This window comes from Podarcis raffonei, chromosome 13 (assembly GCF_027172205.1).
Source record: "Podarcis raffonei isolate rPodRaf1 chromosome 13, rPodRaf1.pri, whole genome shotgun sequence".
Taxonomy (NCBI): domain Eukaryota; kingdom Metazoa; phylum Chordata; class Lepidosauria; order Squamata; family Lacertidae; genus Podarcis; species Podarcis raffonei.
The window spans coordinates 3,156,292-3,172,598 of NC_070614.1; the positions used below are offsets into that span (position 1 = coordinate 3,156,292).

Here is a 16,307-nt window from a genome sequence, read left to right on the forward strand (position 1 = left end):
GATTCCTCACACCAAAAACATGTTTCAAGACCCTTCTTACAGGTATAAAACCCAAGGCTTGGGTGGGTGCCACAGATGACAGGCAGACTAGCCCCCACTCCCGCATCCTATAGCATCACTTTCTGCTTCTTATTGCGTGCATGTATGCATCCAACTGTTTCCTGCCATCACCATGGTGCATGCCTCCCTTCTGTGCATTTTCTAGCATGGCAAACATTACAACGAGCAGCCTTCGAATGCAGCTTTTGATTGGGGGCCCTGCTGTATTGTTAATTAAGAAGGCCTTTCCTACAGGGCTTAGGGAGACCATATTCCCTCAAACAAACCTGCCCGGGTTTGACATTCTTGGGGGAGGGAATTCTGCCACCCTCACGAGCACACTTGGTAGAGACGCAGGAGAGGGCCTTCTTGGTGGTGGCTACTCCCAGACACTGGAACTCCTTCCCTTGTCCATTCTGCTGGCAGGTGAAGACGTTCTTGCTCCAACAGGCTTTGAGGAACTGACTGCTTTTAGTTAAAGGGCTGGTGCCATGCTGTTTTTATTGCAATCATTTGTTTGGTGTGATTGATAGTTTTAATTCTATAAAAATTTAATTGTGTTTTAATAATATGTTATTAGCGGCTCTTGCTCTTATCTGTCAGATGCCTTGACTCTCAGGACTCAGCTACACAGCTGCAATTATAACATTATAAGTGCATTATAAAAATGTGACACCAGATGGTGCTGTCGAGCCCAATGGAAAATTGCATATTTATTTTTATAGCATTTTTTAAAATAGCATTTTTATAGCATTTTTTATATCTGTGTAGATCCAGCCAGATAAAAAGGCAAGTATAAATAAATAATAACAGCAACATTTACAGCATCTGAATCCACTCAGTGGAAGGTGAAGGTTTCCCTTCATGTTAAGTGTAGGAAGAAAAGGATTCATTTTGAGACATTCATCATCATTATAAATAGCAAAGGGAAATTCAATAATCTGTAAGAAATGAATGCACGTTATATAAGTAGGATAGATTGCTTTTAAAGCAATGAATATAATGATACAAAGCAACCCCTTTTGTTACAAATAAAATGATATATTGTATTGTATGAAATCCATGTTAAAGAAATCTTATTGAAACATTTTTCCCATTTAGAAAATAGGGAGGATTTCCGTTCTTTTTGAAAATTGTCTGTGTATAGTCTCATATTATTATTATTATGGAAGCTCTATAGATACAAGCAAAACATTTAAAAAATATATATCAAAGGAAATCTATAGCCTTCATGCCTCTCTTCATTTCTGGGAGGACAGAAGGGTCTGTTTATGCTGGATGTTATTAGTTCTTAGAATGTTACTGTTGTGCAGCATAATCCTTCCTCAAGTTGGAGCTGCTGCCTTGAATCATAGAATTGTAGAGTTGGGTGGGCCCACGATGGTCATCTAGTCCAATCCAGTCTTTTGCTCAACTGGGGGCTTGAACACACGACCCTTAGATTAAGAACCTTTCATCTTTCCTCTGTTTAGAGCTGAAGTATAAGCCATAGTGGCATCACCTGCGAAACCTCCGACTTTTGCTCTAGTGATATGGTCACAATGGCCCTTTGCTGAGTAGAGGAGAGGCAGTGATGTTAGCAGCATCAACATGATCAGTTGGATGTCAAGGTCCAGTTACAGGTTGACAGAAAGGGAGAGCAGGAATGTGAAACTGTGGATCTCAGGATCTCACAAGCAACTGGCAGCAACAGCAGCTGCGTCAAAAGGTCAAGGGGGTGTTTGCGTTTGCCGAATGATAAAACGCCTTCTGTGAACCCTCCCAATCAAGTGCCTCATTGATCCACGTCGCTGAGGATGTTTGCATCCCAGAATTCCTAATACTTTTGTCTCTTAAGATGCTGGTCCAGCAGGATCAACAGCTCTTGACTTAATATCATTAGAGTGATGTTGAGCCTTTAAGGAATGTAGTGACGCTGGATTAGGATCCAGTCTGGCCTAGGAGAAGGTAAAGAAGGCTTGCTTTCTAACATTGTACAGCAGGAATTCCTACAAGTAATTGTTTCATAATTTGTTCTTCATTGAGGTGGCAGTCATATAGACAATTATGTGGGAGTAAGTCCCAGTGGGACTTATTTCTGTGTGGACATGTATAGGATGTCACTGTAAGCATCTTGTTAATTATTGTTGAATTTATTATGGGAAGCCTCTAGATGTTTTGAACTACAACTCCCACCACCCCTGACTGTTAGCAGTGCTGGCTGGAGCTGAAGGGCTTTGTAGCCCAAAATGGAGGACACCACATTAGCTGATGCCCCGTTTTATGTGAAGCAAATTAATTAGTGAAACAAGTTCTTGCTTCCGCACCATCAATAAAAGCTGCCATTAAGTCCTAGTCGGAATGTCCAGGCTTCCTGCCGTTTTATCAAGCGGAGTGCGAATAACAGAACAAATGCTTACTTTGTAAGCATTACTACTGCGGAAGTTAGTAATTGAACTGCTTTGAATGAAGAGAAGCTATACTTGTTGATCTTTATAATTATGCTTCTCTGCTTTGCTCGTGCCTCCCGTGGTTTTGGTATTTTTCAAGTAGCTTTTCTACATAATAGCTGAGGTCATGTCCAACTAAGATGAAAGGCGCTGGGAGAGCCTAATGTAGCATCATCTATGGAGGAAAGACAGCCCATGAGATCAATGTGCCAGATTTCTAAAGGAATAACTTCCCCTCAGAGAAATGTCACAGGCAACAATAGTCAAAAGAGCTTGGCATTACTCTTGTATGAAAAGAGGCAGGACAAATCTGTCCAGAGGATGAAGAAGGTATGCCTGCGTTTCCAGAGGTCATTACTCTTCCCAACTGCCTTTCCCACAGTGTATAGTCAGAAACATAGGGCAATATACTGACCACATTCAGTTGCCCTGTTAAGCCTTTGTTTACCTTGATAAAGAATCTGCAACAAAAAATGTAACAAAATGCAAATATGATTTTCAGTTTTATACATTTCAATCATTTTAATATTTCAAAACTTGACTTCCTTCCCCCTCTTTCTGCAGTTCCTTAAATTTATTTTTTATATTCTCTGCATATTCCAAATTACTCATTACTTAATTTACTCATTTATTCATCTAAATATATACTCTTCTAAAACTGCAGGTTATTACAATAATCCTGCCAATGTTCTTATCTGTTTACAGTTTATTTGTAAATATTCAATAAACCATTTCCATTCTTTTATAAAATGTTTGTTATCTTGATTTCTTATATTTCCAGTAAGTTTTGCCATTTCTGCATATTCCATAAGTTTTTATATCCATTCTTCTTTCACTGGGAGTTTTTCTTCTTTCCATTTTTGGGCAAGTAACATTCATGTCACTGTAGTTTCATACATGAATAAATTTCTATACAGTTTGGGTAGTTCTGTCCCTATTATCCCCAAAAGGAAGGCTTCTGGGTTTTTTAACAAACATTATTTTAAACAGCTTTTTTGATTCATTATATATAATTTCCCAGCAAGCTTTAACCTTATACTACAAGACTACCACATATGATAAAAAGAACATTCTTTCTCTTTACATTTCCAACACTTACTTGATTTTGATTTATACATTTTTGCCAATTTACTCGGTGTTAGGTACCATTGATAAAATATTTTCATATAATTTTCTCTTAAACCATAGCACGCTGTAAATTTTATATCCGTATTCCACTATCGTTTCCATGCTTCCATATCTCTATTATAACCAATATCTATTGCCCAATGTATCATTGAGGATTTTACTTGTTTATCCTTTGTCTCCCATTCCAATAATATCTTACACATTTTAGACAGCACTTTTAAAGGTAAAGGAACCCCTGACCATTAGGTCCCGTCATGGCCGACTCTGGGGTTGTGGCGCTCATCTCGCTTTATTGGCCGAGGGAGCCAGCGTACAGCTTCCGGGTCATGTGGCCAGCATGACTAAGCCGCTTCTGGCGAACCAGAGCAGCGCAAGGAAACGCCGTTTACCTTCCTGCTGGAGCGGTACCTATTTATCTACTTGCACTTTGACGTGCTTTTGAACTGCTAGGTTGGCAGGAGCATGGACCGAGCACTTTTGCATACCAACAAATCTCTCTCCGGTTGTGATATCTGTTCCCCAAACCTCGTATCCTATCTTTCTTAAATACGTCATTCAAATGATGATATTGTATCCATGTTGTTAATTTTCCTGATAGTTCCTTCGATTCTTTCAATTGATACTCTCCTCCCTCTTGTTTTAATAAATTTCTATAAGTTGTCCACCCTTCTATTATATTCCTTTTCTTTACCGCTGTAGCTTCCAACAGTGAGAGCCAAAGTGATGTTTTTGCCTCAAGTAGATTTTTGTATTTATCCTATTATACATTTTTTTCCTAATTATATGATTTGGAAATCCTTTATGTACTTCCACCTTTTCATACCATAAATAAGCTTGCCAAACAAAAATATTATCATGGCCTTCTAAGTCTAAAATATGTGAATTCTCCAATGTCATCCATTCCTGGGCATGTTTAGCCTGGAGAAGAGGAGGTTAAGGAGTGATATGATAGCCATGTTCAAATATATAAAAGGATGTCCCATAGAGGAGGGAGAAAGGTTGTTTTCTGCTGCTCCAGAGAAGCAGACACGGAACAATGGATCCAAACTACAAGAAAGAAGATTCCACCTAAACATTAGGAAGAACTTCCTGACAGTAAGAGCTGTTCTACAGTGGAATTTGCTGCCAAGGAGTGTGGTGGAGTCTCCTTTGGAGGTATTTAAGCAGAGGCTTGACAACCATATGTCAGGAGTGCTCTGATGGTGTTTCCTGCTTGGCAGGGGGTTGGACTCGATGGCCCTTGTGGTCTCTTCCAACTCTATGATTCTATGATTCCTTCAACCAACAAAGACAAGATACTTCATAATATAACCTCATATCTGGCAGGGAGAAACCTCCTCTCTCTTTTGCATCTTATCAATATTTTATATTTTATTCTCGGTTTTCCCCCTTGCCAAATGTATTTAGAAATATATTTTTGCCATGCCTTGAAACAATCTGTCTTGCCAATCACGAGAATTGATTGAAACAAAAATAACATTCTAGGTAATACATTTTTTAAAAAAAGTTTTTATATATTTTAAAGTGTTTTAAAGGGGTCTTTACTTTTTACTTTGTTGTACCACCGTGAACGGTGGTCTGTATTCATGTATTTTTATTTTGTTCCGTTTTATGTTGGTTTGGGGTTGGATAGTGAGTGGGGTGGGGATTTGTTTTGTTGGTACAATTGTTTTTGGTTTGATTTGTTTTTCTATTTTGTAAATGGAGGTTGGTTTGAGGCTTGGGATTGCTACCGTAGTGGGGCGAGGGAGGTATGGCGGTGGGGGCAGATGTCATAGGTGAAGGGGATCGAGATACGGATATGCTCGTACCCCTTCCAATCTGCGCCTCATCCCGAGGGACGAGGGTAGGGTGAGCAAGGATTACTCACCTCCGTCACTGGTGTTGTGCAATGCCAGGTCTATAGGCAACAAAACCGCCACCCTGCGAGACTTCTTCACCTCGCAGGGGGTTGACCTGGCTTGTGTGACGGAGACCTGGGTGCGCGAAGGGGAAACTGTTACCTTACGAGAGATGGCGTCCCCGGGTTTCTCTGTCCTCCACCAGTCGCGGACTGTGGGCCGGGGGGGAGGGGTGGCATTATTAATCCGGGAAGATTGTTCTTTCAGGGCTCTACCATCGCCATTGATCCCCAGCATTGTATGTGTTGGCCTAGTGTGGGGCTCCAAGGTGAGCTTGGCTGTCTGGCTGGTGTACCAGCCACCTGGCGCACCAGCAGCCACCCTGTCAGGCCTGCTGGAGGCGGTGGCCGGCTGGGCCTTGGAGTTCCCTAACCTATTGGTATTGGGGGACTTCAACATCCATGCTGATGCCATTCCCTCCTCACAGGCTCTGGGCCTGGTGTCTTCCATGGCGACACTAGGGCTCTCCCAGTTTGTTTCGGGCCCCACACATCAAGCAGGCCACACGCTGGATTTGATCTTTGGCGCCGGTATAGATGTGATCATGTCTCCTTCGATGAAGGTGCCATGGTCTGATCACTACGCTCTGAAAGCCAGGATTGATTTTCCACCCCCACCCTGCTTAGGTGGCGAGCCAATTTGGGCTCGCCCGCAGAGGCTGATGGACCCTGATAGATTCCGTCAAGCCTTGCGGGACCTTTCTCCCCCTGGCGACTCATTGACTGAGCTTGTTGAGGGCTGGAATATCCAGCTCCTAGCAGCCATCGATGAGATCGCACCTAGGCGCCCTCTGCGACCCCGCAGAAACCAGGCTCCCTGGTTTACCGAGGAGCTTCGGAAAATGAAGCGGGACCTCAAACGGCTAGAGCGAGTATGGCAGGGTGCCTGTGATGGAGCCTCAAGAACATCTTACAGGGTTTTTATGAAAACCTACGAGATGGCAGTGAAGGCCGCTAAGAAGTCCTACTTCTCAGCCTCCATTGCCTCCGCTAGCTCTCGCCCGGCACAATTATTTAATATAATTAGGTCTTTAACGTCCCTTGAAGGTCAGCCAAATTTAAATAACAATTTGACACACGGCTGTGAGGCATTTGCGAGCTTTTTTGCGGAGAAGGTCCTGTTGCTCCGCCATGACCTCCCTGCCAATTTGGATACAATAAAGGAACTGGAGGCCCCTCGACTGTCCTCGGGTCCAGTATTGGACCACTTTGACCGGATATCCCCAGCCGATGTGGACAGACTCCTCCGAGCTGGAAAGCCTACCACCTGTCCTCTTGACCCGTGCCCGTCTTGGCTGATTAGAGCGTGTCCAGACGAGGTGTGGGCCCCCCTGGGTGATATCATCAATTTGTCCCTTGGCACCGGGATATTCCCAGGGGAACTGAAGGAGGCAGTGGTGCGTCCGCTCTTAAAGAAAACATCATTAGATCCCTTAGATCTATCCGATTACCGCCTGGTTTCGAATCTTCCATTCCTGGGTAAGGTGATTGAGAGAGCAGCTGCTGAACAGCTTGGTAGGTTTCTGGATGAAACATCGGCTCTTGATCCATTCCAGTCCGGCTTCCACGCTGGTCATGGGACTGAGACGGCTTTGGTCGCCCTAACAGATGATCTCCGCAGGCAGCTGGATCGAGGCAGGTCGGGGCTGCTGATTCTTCTAGACCTGTCAGCAGCCTTCGACATGGTCGATCACGAACTCCTGGACCACCGCCTTGCCGACGTGGGGATCCAGGGCATAGTCCTTCAATGGCTGCGCTCGTTTCTCTCTGGTCGGGGACAGAGGGTGGCGCTTGGGGGGGAATTGTCATCGCGCCACTCCTTGGTGTGTGGAGTGCCTCAGGGTGCGATTCTCTCCCTGATGCTTTTTAACATCTTTATGCACCCCCTCGCCCAGCTTGTCCGGAGTTTTGGGCTGGGTTGCCATCAGTATGCCGATGACACCCAACTCTATCTATTGATGGATGGCCATCCTGACTCGGCCCCAGACACACTGACCAGATGTCTGGAAGCTGTGGCTGGATGGTTACGTGGGAGCCGGTTGAAGTTAAATCCTTCGAAGACAGAGGTCCTCTGGCTGGGACGGAGCGATATGGGATTGAGGGGGCAACTCCCATCTCTTGCGGGGGTGCAATTAGTGCCAGCATCATCCATTAAGAGTTTGGGTGTAATCTTCGATACCTCCCTCTCTATGGAGGCGCAGATTACAGCTATAACAAAGGCGGCATTTTTTCATCTCCGCCAAGCTAAGCAGTTGGCTCCTTATCTCTCTTGCCCTGACCTAGCCACTGTGATGCACGCGACGGTCACCTCCAGACTGGATTATTGTAACTCGCTCTACGTGGGGCTGCCCTTGAGACTGACTCAGAAACTCCAGCGGGTGCAGAATGCCGCGGCGAGACTCCTTACGGGGTCTTCGCTGCGAGATCATATTCATCCGGTACTATACCAGCTGCACTGGCTCCCGGTGGAGTACAGGATCAGGTTTAAGGTGCTGGTTTTAACCTTTAAAGCCCTATACTGCCTAGGACCCTCGTACCTACGGGACCACCTCTCCTGGTATGTCCCACAGAGAAATTTACGGTCTGCAAATAAAAACATCCTGAAGATCCCAGGCCACAGAGAGGTTAGGCTGGCCTCAACTAGAGCCAGGGCTTTCTCGGCCGCGGCTCCCAATCTGGTGGAACGCTCTGTCACAAGAGAGTAGGGCCCTGCGGGACCTGACATCTTTCCGCAGGGCCTGCAAGACAGAGCTGTTCCACCAGGCCTTTGGTCAGGGCGCAGCCTGACCCCCTCCTCTGGCAATCTGCACAGAATTTTGCTTAATGGTTGCCATCAATATGATTTTAATTTGATTTTAATTAATTTTATAATGAATGTTTTTAGAATGTTGGATTATTTTGATTGTTGTTAGCCGCCCTGAGCCCAGCTTCGGCTGGGGAGGGCGGGATATAAATAAAATTTATTATTATTATTATTATTATTATTATTATTATTATTATTATTATTATAGTCGACACTCTGCCTAACAGTGAAAGATTCATTCTGTTCCAAATTTGAAAATTAATTTTAATATTCTCCCAGGTTTTTAAATAATTATCTTTATACAGATTTATATTATCTGCTGTTAACCATACACCTAAATACTTAACCTTCCTTTCAATCTTTATTTTTTTTTATTAAATATTTATTGGTATTTTCCAGAAACATGTAACAAACAAAAACAAAAAATAAACAAAATAAAAACAACACAAAAATACATAAAATTCAAAACTTAACAGAAAAATAGAAAAAACACATGAAGTTTCAGATACTTGTTTTCCTTAACCTTATTTCTCAGACCTCCTCACACCTCCCCTTCTTGTATTCCAATTTAAATTGTCAATTCAGCAAGTCCTTAACTTATTTCTTCACCCTAGCTTGAACATTTATTCTAACATACTATTATTTTACTTTACTTCTTTTTTCCATTTCCTCAATTTATTTTTACCAGCCTTATTTTCATTTAATTTAAAAAAGAAAAGAAAAACCAATTTTACCTTATCAAAATTACACATCAAAACTTATACCTCATTAATTATTCTTAAACCTTTTTCCTAAAGTCGACCAAAATTTCCCTTCCACGATTTTCCCAATTTCCATACAGCTAACAAAAAATATATAAAAAAAAAACAAGGCAGATTATACTTATATACCCTTTGGATTCCCAACCTCCACCCACCCTTTTCCCGGTTCCAGTCCCCAACCAATATCCATCAGTCTTTATGTTATTTAGCCTGGAGATCTCACGTCCGAGGCCCTTATATCTCTCTCAGTTCCTTTCTGCCGGTCTCTTTGATAGTCCTTGATGTAAAACCCCAAGTCTCGGAGAGGCTCCGGCCCAACAAGATCCATGTTGCTTCCAGCCCGTCCTCCACACTTAAAAGCAAAGCCTATGGGGTACTCCAACTCTTGTTTCAAATTTCTTTCAAATCCATATGTCCCCAAAGCTCCAACTTTCACCTTCAGCAAATTTGTAATCCTCAGGTCTTCAGATCTCCTCCAAAGGGGATCTCTCCATTTTTCAGACTCCCATTCAGACCGGGCTTTCCACATCCAATTTTTATTGTCCTTTTTTATCATCATGTCAGGCCTCATATTGCAACTCTCCTTTGACTCCTGCAGAATTCCAGCTCCTCCTTCATTTTCTTCAAAAGCAACATATTGTTCCATCGTGTCTACACTTTCAGTTTCATTTATTTGTTCAGTTGAATGGGCTTCCTGTTTCAAATCCTTATCAGGCTCAAGACTGTTGTTTACTGTCAAGTATAGTACTGAAACCTCTGTAGACAAAGCATTGTACTCATCTTGTAACTTTCCCAGGAGAACAAATGCTCTGTCCAATTCTGCTTGGATTTTACATGCTCCAGCCATTTTTGTAATGTAATGTCCCTATTACCCCTCTAGGGGGATTTTAGTTCCTTAATATTCCTTTCAGCTCAAAACCAAAAGTCCAGTTATTTTGTATCAGCCCTCCTTATTTTCAACAAGTTATACCGAATGAACCAGCAGAAACAGCAGAAACAATGTTCTCTTTTTCCAGCTGACATCTAGCTGACTGACAGCTAACTTGACAGCTGTCAAACTCTTCAATACAGCAGGCTTTCTCATAGGACGTTCCCGGGTCTAGGGGGGGGGGGTGAAACTTCAGCTCCCAAAAAATTCTTTTTATCCTCCAGTAAATCTTCTTATAATGTTAAAACCGTGAAGTCAAGATCTTTTATTAACAAGCAAGAAACAGATTCTCTCGACCTTAGCTGCTCGGTCCTTTGCTTTAAGTTGTTTACAAAGAGGGGGGGTGGACTTCCTTTTTAGCCCCTTCCCGCTCGTTCCAGATCCAAATTTTTTTTTTAAAGTTCCAATCTCCGTATTACTCACGGGTTGATGTTTTATAGTCCAATCGATCAAAAGAAGAAGTTGGCGCTCTCTGTCAATGGCTTGCGGCTTCACTCCGTAGACGAGGGAGTACTCTCAGCACCACGCCTCACCCTGCCTCCGTTCCGAAGCCTTTAAAAAGGCTCCGTCCCGGATTGGGGGGGCGCAAATGGTGCCCGCCGAGTCTCTGTGTTCACAGGCATCCGCGCCTGTGATTTTAAGGGTCCCCGCTTCGCCGCAGCGGCCAGACCCAGACGCTACGGAGCCGATTCCCTCCGGAGCTCGGAGGGAATCCGCCATTAAACAATGGCGCCAACCCGGAATCTTTAATCCAGACACATTTTGTAATTTATTTTTACTCTTATCCTTCATATGTTTAACCAAGAGTTTGGCTTCTCCTCAGATCGTACAAATCTTTCGCCTTTTGCAAAAATCCACATATTTGGGGAAAGTGTGCAGAAACATGCACAGATTACAGGAAATTGCTTGCAAAAATATGTATGTCGGGATACCACAGTGTGGTGCACCAGTCTCTGTGCTGCTTCTCTCAGACTGCTCCCAGCAGCAGGAGAAAAGAAAGGGTGCTGGTGTGTCAGAGGCAGGTCCAAGTACAGTGGTGCCCCGCAAGACGAACGCCTCGCAAGACAGAAAACCCGCTAGACGAAAGGGTTTTCCGTTTTGGAGGCGCTTCGCAAAACGAATTTCCCTATGGGGTTGCTTCGCAAGACGAAAAAATCTTGCGAGTCCCCGCGGGGTTTTTTCACTTTCCCTCCCTTTTCCTAAGCCGCTAAGCCGCTTATCAGCTGTTCCGCTGATAAGCTGCTTAACAGCTGATCGCGAAAAGCCGCTAGACCGCTGTAGCGCTAATCCGCTAAGCTGTCAATGGGCTTGCTTCGCAAGACGAAAAAACCGCTAGACGAAGAGAATCGCGGAACGGATTCTTTTTGTCTTGCGAGGCACCACTGTGGAGGAAATGAGAAGCTTGGGGGCTAGAAGAAACAGACACAGAGTGCAGGGAAGGTTGTTAAGTGAGAGGAATGGAGAAGAGGAGGAAGGAGAGGAGACAAGGAGGAAGGAGAGGCTCACATCAGAGGCAGTGGCAAACAGCTGTGGGCAAACTTGGGTGTGCAAACACAATACAGCACATGCAAACACTTGGGGTGAGATGTTTGCTTTTCAGTGGCAAACCCGTTTGCCAATAAAGCATGTCTGAAAATCCTGTGGTTCAGATTTCTGAATATGCGTAGTCCTGAATGGCATCAGTTTCTTAGAAAAAACTACCCCCCAAATGCAATAAGCTTAATAGGTATGATCAGCATCACCCTCACGCTTTTGGCATGAAATGAACAATTAGAGTAAGTAAACCATAAAGCATTTGCAGGCTTGCTGCTGTAGTAATTCCTTGGCAGATTGATCGCTTCCATCAGGCTCCGGCAGTGGGCAACCAAGGATTTATAGGGCATAACGAAAAGCACTCTTCATAATAGTTCCTTCTGGTAAAGATGACAAAATGCTTGAGGTCAAAACACATATAAAGCACATTGTGAAATAAAAGCAGTTCTGCTGTCACAGGACCAGCCTTGGGAACAGGTAGCTCACACCTTCAAAACATGCAACTGAGAGACGTCTGGACAGCTTAAAGGTAAAGGTACCCCTGCCCGTACGCGCCAGTCTTGCCAGACTCTAGGGTTGTGCGCCCATCTCACTTAAGAGGCCGGGAGCCAGCGCTGTCCGCAGACACTTCCGGGTCACGTGGCCAGCGTGACGAAGCTGCATCTGGCGAGCCAGCGCAGCACACGGAACGCTGTTTACCTTCCCGCTGGTAAGCGGTCCCTATTTATCTACTTGCACCCGGGGGTGCTTTCGAACTGCTAGGTTGGCAGGCGCTGGGACCGAACAACGGGAGCGCACCCCGCCGCGGGGATTCGAACTGCCGACCATGCGATCGGCAAGTCCTAGGCGCTGAGGTTTTACCCACATCGCCACCCGCGTCTGGACAGCTTAATACTATGTTAGAGTGATTATTAAGAAATCAGGATTGCCAGCTCTTGTGATTTTGCATATGTATTTTTAAGATCACCCAAATATTTGTGTTCCTGTAGAAAACATAAAAGGGATTCTTTCTTTGGTGACAGACTGCAGGTGGAATCAAAAACAAGATCTACCATCATATTACTACAAATCTCATAAATTAGTTCAAAATGGCGTAATAAAGTCTTCCTATAATATTTTCCAAATTCTGAAAGTTGCATTTCAAAAGTTCTTAATGAACTGATTGACCTTCATAGATCCTATAAACCATGACTCATAATACATATAAAAACTACATAGAGGTGGGAAAATAGGATATACTGAGATTTAGCTACAGAACCCTGCTGAATTAAGCACATTTTTCCATTGCTCTACAGAAAAACAGTACTCCTCTTTTGCTTTTTTCTGAACTTCTCAGCAACTTTTGTATGACAGTAGTGAAGAATGGTGAAAGTTCACATCTGTTGCTGTGCTTGGTTTAGGGATTATATCGTTTAAGTTTATTACATTTTGTTAAATTTATATTTTAATTCTGTTTTTATTCCTCCCAGTGAGATTGAAGACCAAATTAAAAATACAACAAATAATACTTTTTAAAATATGCCTTCTTTTACTGTCAGCTTTTCACTGAGAATTTTGTTACAAGTGCACTAGCTGCAATATTGTGGTGATGCTGCACCACATGACAAATCTAACGGGAAACTGAGGGGTAAATTAGCAGGAGTGGCTGCAGCACTCAGAACACTATAGACCAGGGGTCAGCAAACTTTTTCAGCCGTGGGCCAGTCCACTGTCCCTCAGACCATGTGGTGGGCCAGACTATATTTTGGAAAAAAGTAAAATGAACAAATTCCTATGCCTCACAAATAACCCAGAGATGCATTTTAAATAAAAGCACACATTCTACTCATGTAAAAACACGCTGATTCCCAGACCTTCCTCAGGCCGGATTTAGAAGGCGATTGGGCCAGATCCAGCCCCGAGGCCTTAGGTTGCCTAACCCTGCTGTAGACTGAAGGAGAACATTTCTATCTTGCTGTACTGTTACCACCATAACTTGGGTGACCTGGATTACTCATTTTTTCAGTGAGAGAAGACTTGTGGCAAAGGTTGCTGAAGCTGCAGAGGTAAAGTCTAGTTGTGCTGAGCAAAATGCAGTGTTTCACTGGCAACTCTCATTCAGCATGGGGGCCGTTTTGTAACTGGACTGACTGCTATACACTGTCCTGGAGCATCACATGATGCAGCACATACTTCGCTTCTGGTTCCTTCCGATTAGGGACGTAGGTGGTGTTGTGGTCTAAACCACTGAGCCTCTTGGGCTTGCCAATTGCAGGTCAGCAGTTCGAATCTGTGTGATGGGGTGAGCTCCTGTTGGCTTCTGCCAACCTAGCAATTTAAAAGCATACCAGCGCAAGTAGATAAATAGGTACCACTGCGATGGGAAGGTAAACGGCATTTCCATGTGCCCTGGCTTCAGTCATGGTGTCCTGTTGTGCCAGAAGTGGTTTAGTCATGCTGGCCACATGACCTGGAAAACGTGCCTGCAGACAAACGCTGGCTCCCTCAGCCTGAAAGCGGAGATGAGCGCCACACACCATTCAGTTTTAAATAAATCTTTACAAATCTCACCCTAGTGTCCACATTGGCAGCTACTGTCACACCTTTTTGAAGGCCAGGTGCAGCAAATTCAGGTTGACACAACCCCTAAACACATACATATGGAAAACGGCCTAGACTTTGGAACTCCCTCCCTAGAGAAGTTAGAACAGGCTTTGAGGAACTGGCTGCTTTTAGTTAAAGGGCTAGTGCCATTCTGTTTTTATTGTAATCATTCGTTTGGTTTAAGTGTGTGTGTGGTTTTAATTCTATCAATGTTCAGTTGTTACTTAATTATCATTTCTCTATGTTTTTTAGTGGTTCTTATCTTTATCTGTAAGCCACCTAGCTTCCCATCAGGAAAAAAGGCATAGTATAAAATGATGATGATGGTGATGATGATGATGATAAAGAATGGTAAAGCATCAGGTCAGGAGGCAGTACAGGCTGACATGTGCCATAGCCCTGCCTCATGTTGTTGTTGCGCACAGTGGAAATGCTTCATCAGCACCTGTGCATTTGTATGGCATGACAAGGGGTGCCCCCCTCCCATTTGTAAGAATGTAAGACGAACCTGCGGAATGAAGTCAAAGGCCCATCCAGTCCTGTTCTCATAGTGGCCAACCGTGGGAAGCCTGTAAGCAGGGTATGACTGCAAGAGCGCTCTCCCAGCAGCTTGGTTTAAGAGGCTCCAACAGTGGAGGTCCTGATGCTTGTGTGTACAGCTGCTCCTCCACTCAAGGAGAGACTCTGATTGGGCTGCCATTTGTGTGCATGGGGTGTGTGAAGCTCCCCCAAAGTTATCCAAACCTATATTACTGTCCAACTGACTGTGTCTGTTACAGCTGTGCTTCTCTTTTTACTCAATAGCTTCCATAACTTCTGCTTTTCCTCTTTAAGTTCAGCAATTCCCTATGATAAACAGCCTTTGACATTTGGCATTTGAAACCATTTAACCGCATCTGTAGGTACCAGAGTGCTTATTATGTTGTTGGTTTTTAGCTGATGGAGTTTTTTCAATCAACCCAGCCCAACCCTTTTTGTTTGTCCCAAAACATGGTTTTGAAATGATATCATGTGAATGTGAGCTGCATACCTGTTGTGGAAATCTCACCACTTTGTTCAGTGAAGAGGACGTCTGTGGAGACTCATGGAGGCTGTCTGCACAATTTAGAACCCCACATAGTGAGTAGTGGAGACTCCCTAGCGAAGACCTTCACAGACCTTCACCCTCATGCTTGCAGAAGGATCCAGATGGTGCACCAATGATGCTCTGGAGGGGATGGGGCCGGTTTGCCCAGTGGCTTTTAAAACTCTTCTTACTCCTGCCATGGAGGATTCTGGAGACTTCCCCTTCTGACTACCAGTATTCTGTAGATTTATGGTTGCCACTGGCAACTGTGAGTATGGTGCTTTGAAAACCTGGTTGGTTTTCAGCCTTAGCCTGTATAGTTGTTATCTGGGTCACATAATTTATTTTTTAAAAGGTGTGCTGCACTCATAGCAACTAAAGATGTAACATGAGCTTGGAGAAACCAGCTGCCATTCATCTTTGTGTCTGGATAGGTAGTAGAGAATTCATTTTGAGAGAAGCAAAACTTCTCTTCGCAGTATAAATCAGGCTAAATGCTGCTTTCTTGTTTCTTTCCTCTGTATTAGCTAATGAGCATTACCCCCCCATAAAAAATTTGCATCGTCATCATTAAATTTTATACCTGCTCTTTCATCCTAATGTCCCAGGGTGGTTGCAACAATTTGAAATAGAGTTTAAGTTTTTTAAGCGTGAATCCTAGTCCAAGTATTATGACAAAAGAGTGGATGTGTGCTAATTACGTATATCAAGCATATAAACTTAGGGCATCTAATTTGCATTAGGATGTCTAACTTGGAATTCTCAAGATCTTGCTCTCTTTCGCTGCCCCTTTTTAACTTTTGCATATCCAAGTCAGTCAGTGTGTTTGGGAGTTATAACAATGGCTAGTCACTGAAGTACACATGAGGGCAACACAGGTCATATAAACCATTTATCCAAACTTCTATAAAGAGTGGCCTATGTGCACACCCTCATCATAGAGATTTGTATCAGGGCATGTTGAAAATCCCTTTTGTTCACTGGTCCTTAACACTAAAAGAGAAGAACAGAGGGCACATGATGACTGCTTGAATTTGCTAAATACAATGTTCCTCCTCCCTCCCTCCTTGCTGGAGTGGTTTTAAAGGGCAAACAGTGGCAAGATTGAATCAGCCTTCAATATATTTAAAGAATCTT

At 43.6% G+C, this 16,307-nt stretch overlaps 1 protein-coding gene across 12 annotated transcripts in view; it reads left to right on the top strand.

Moving 5' to 3' along the window:
* LOC128400250 (poly(rC)-binding protein 3-like) overlaps positions 1–16,307 on the top strand; it is a 285,355-nt gene that overhangs the window by 120,391 nt on the left and 148,657 nt on the right. The window lies entirely within an intron of this gene.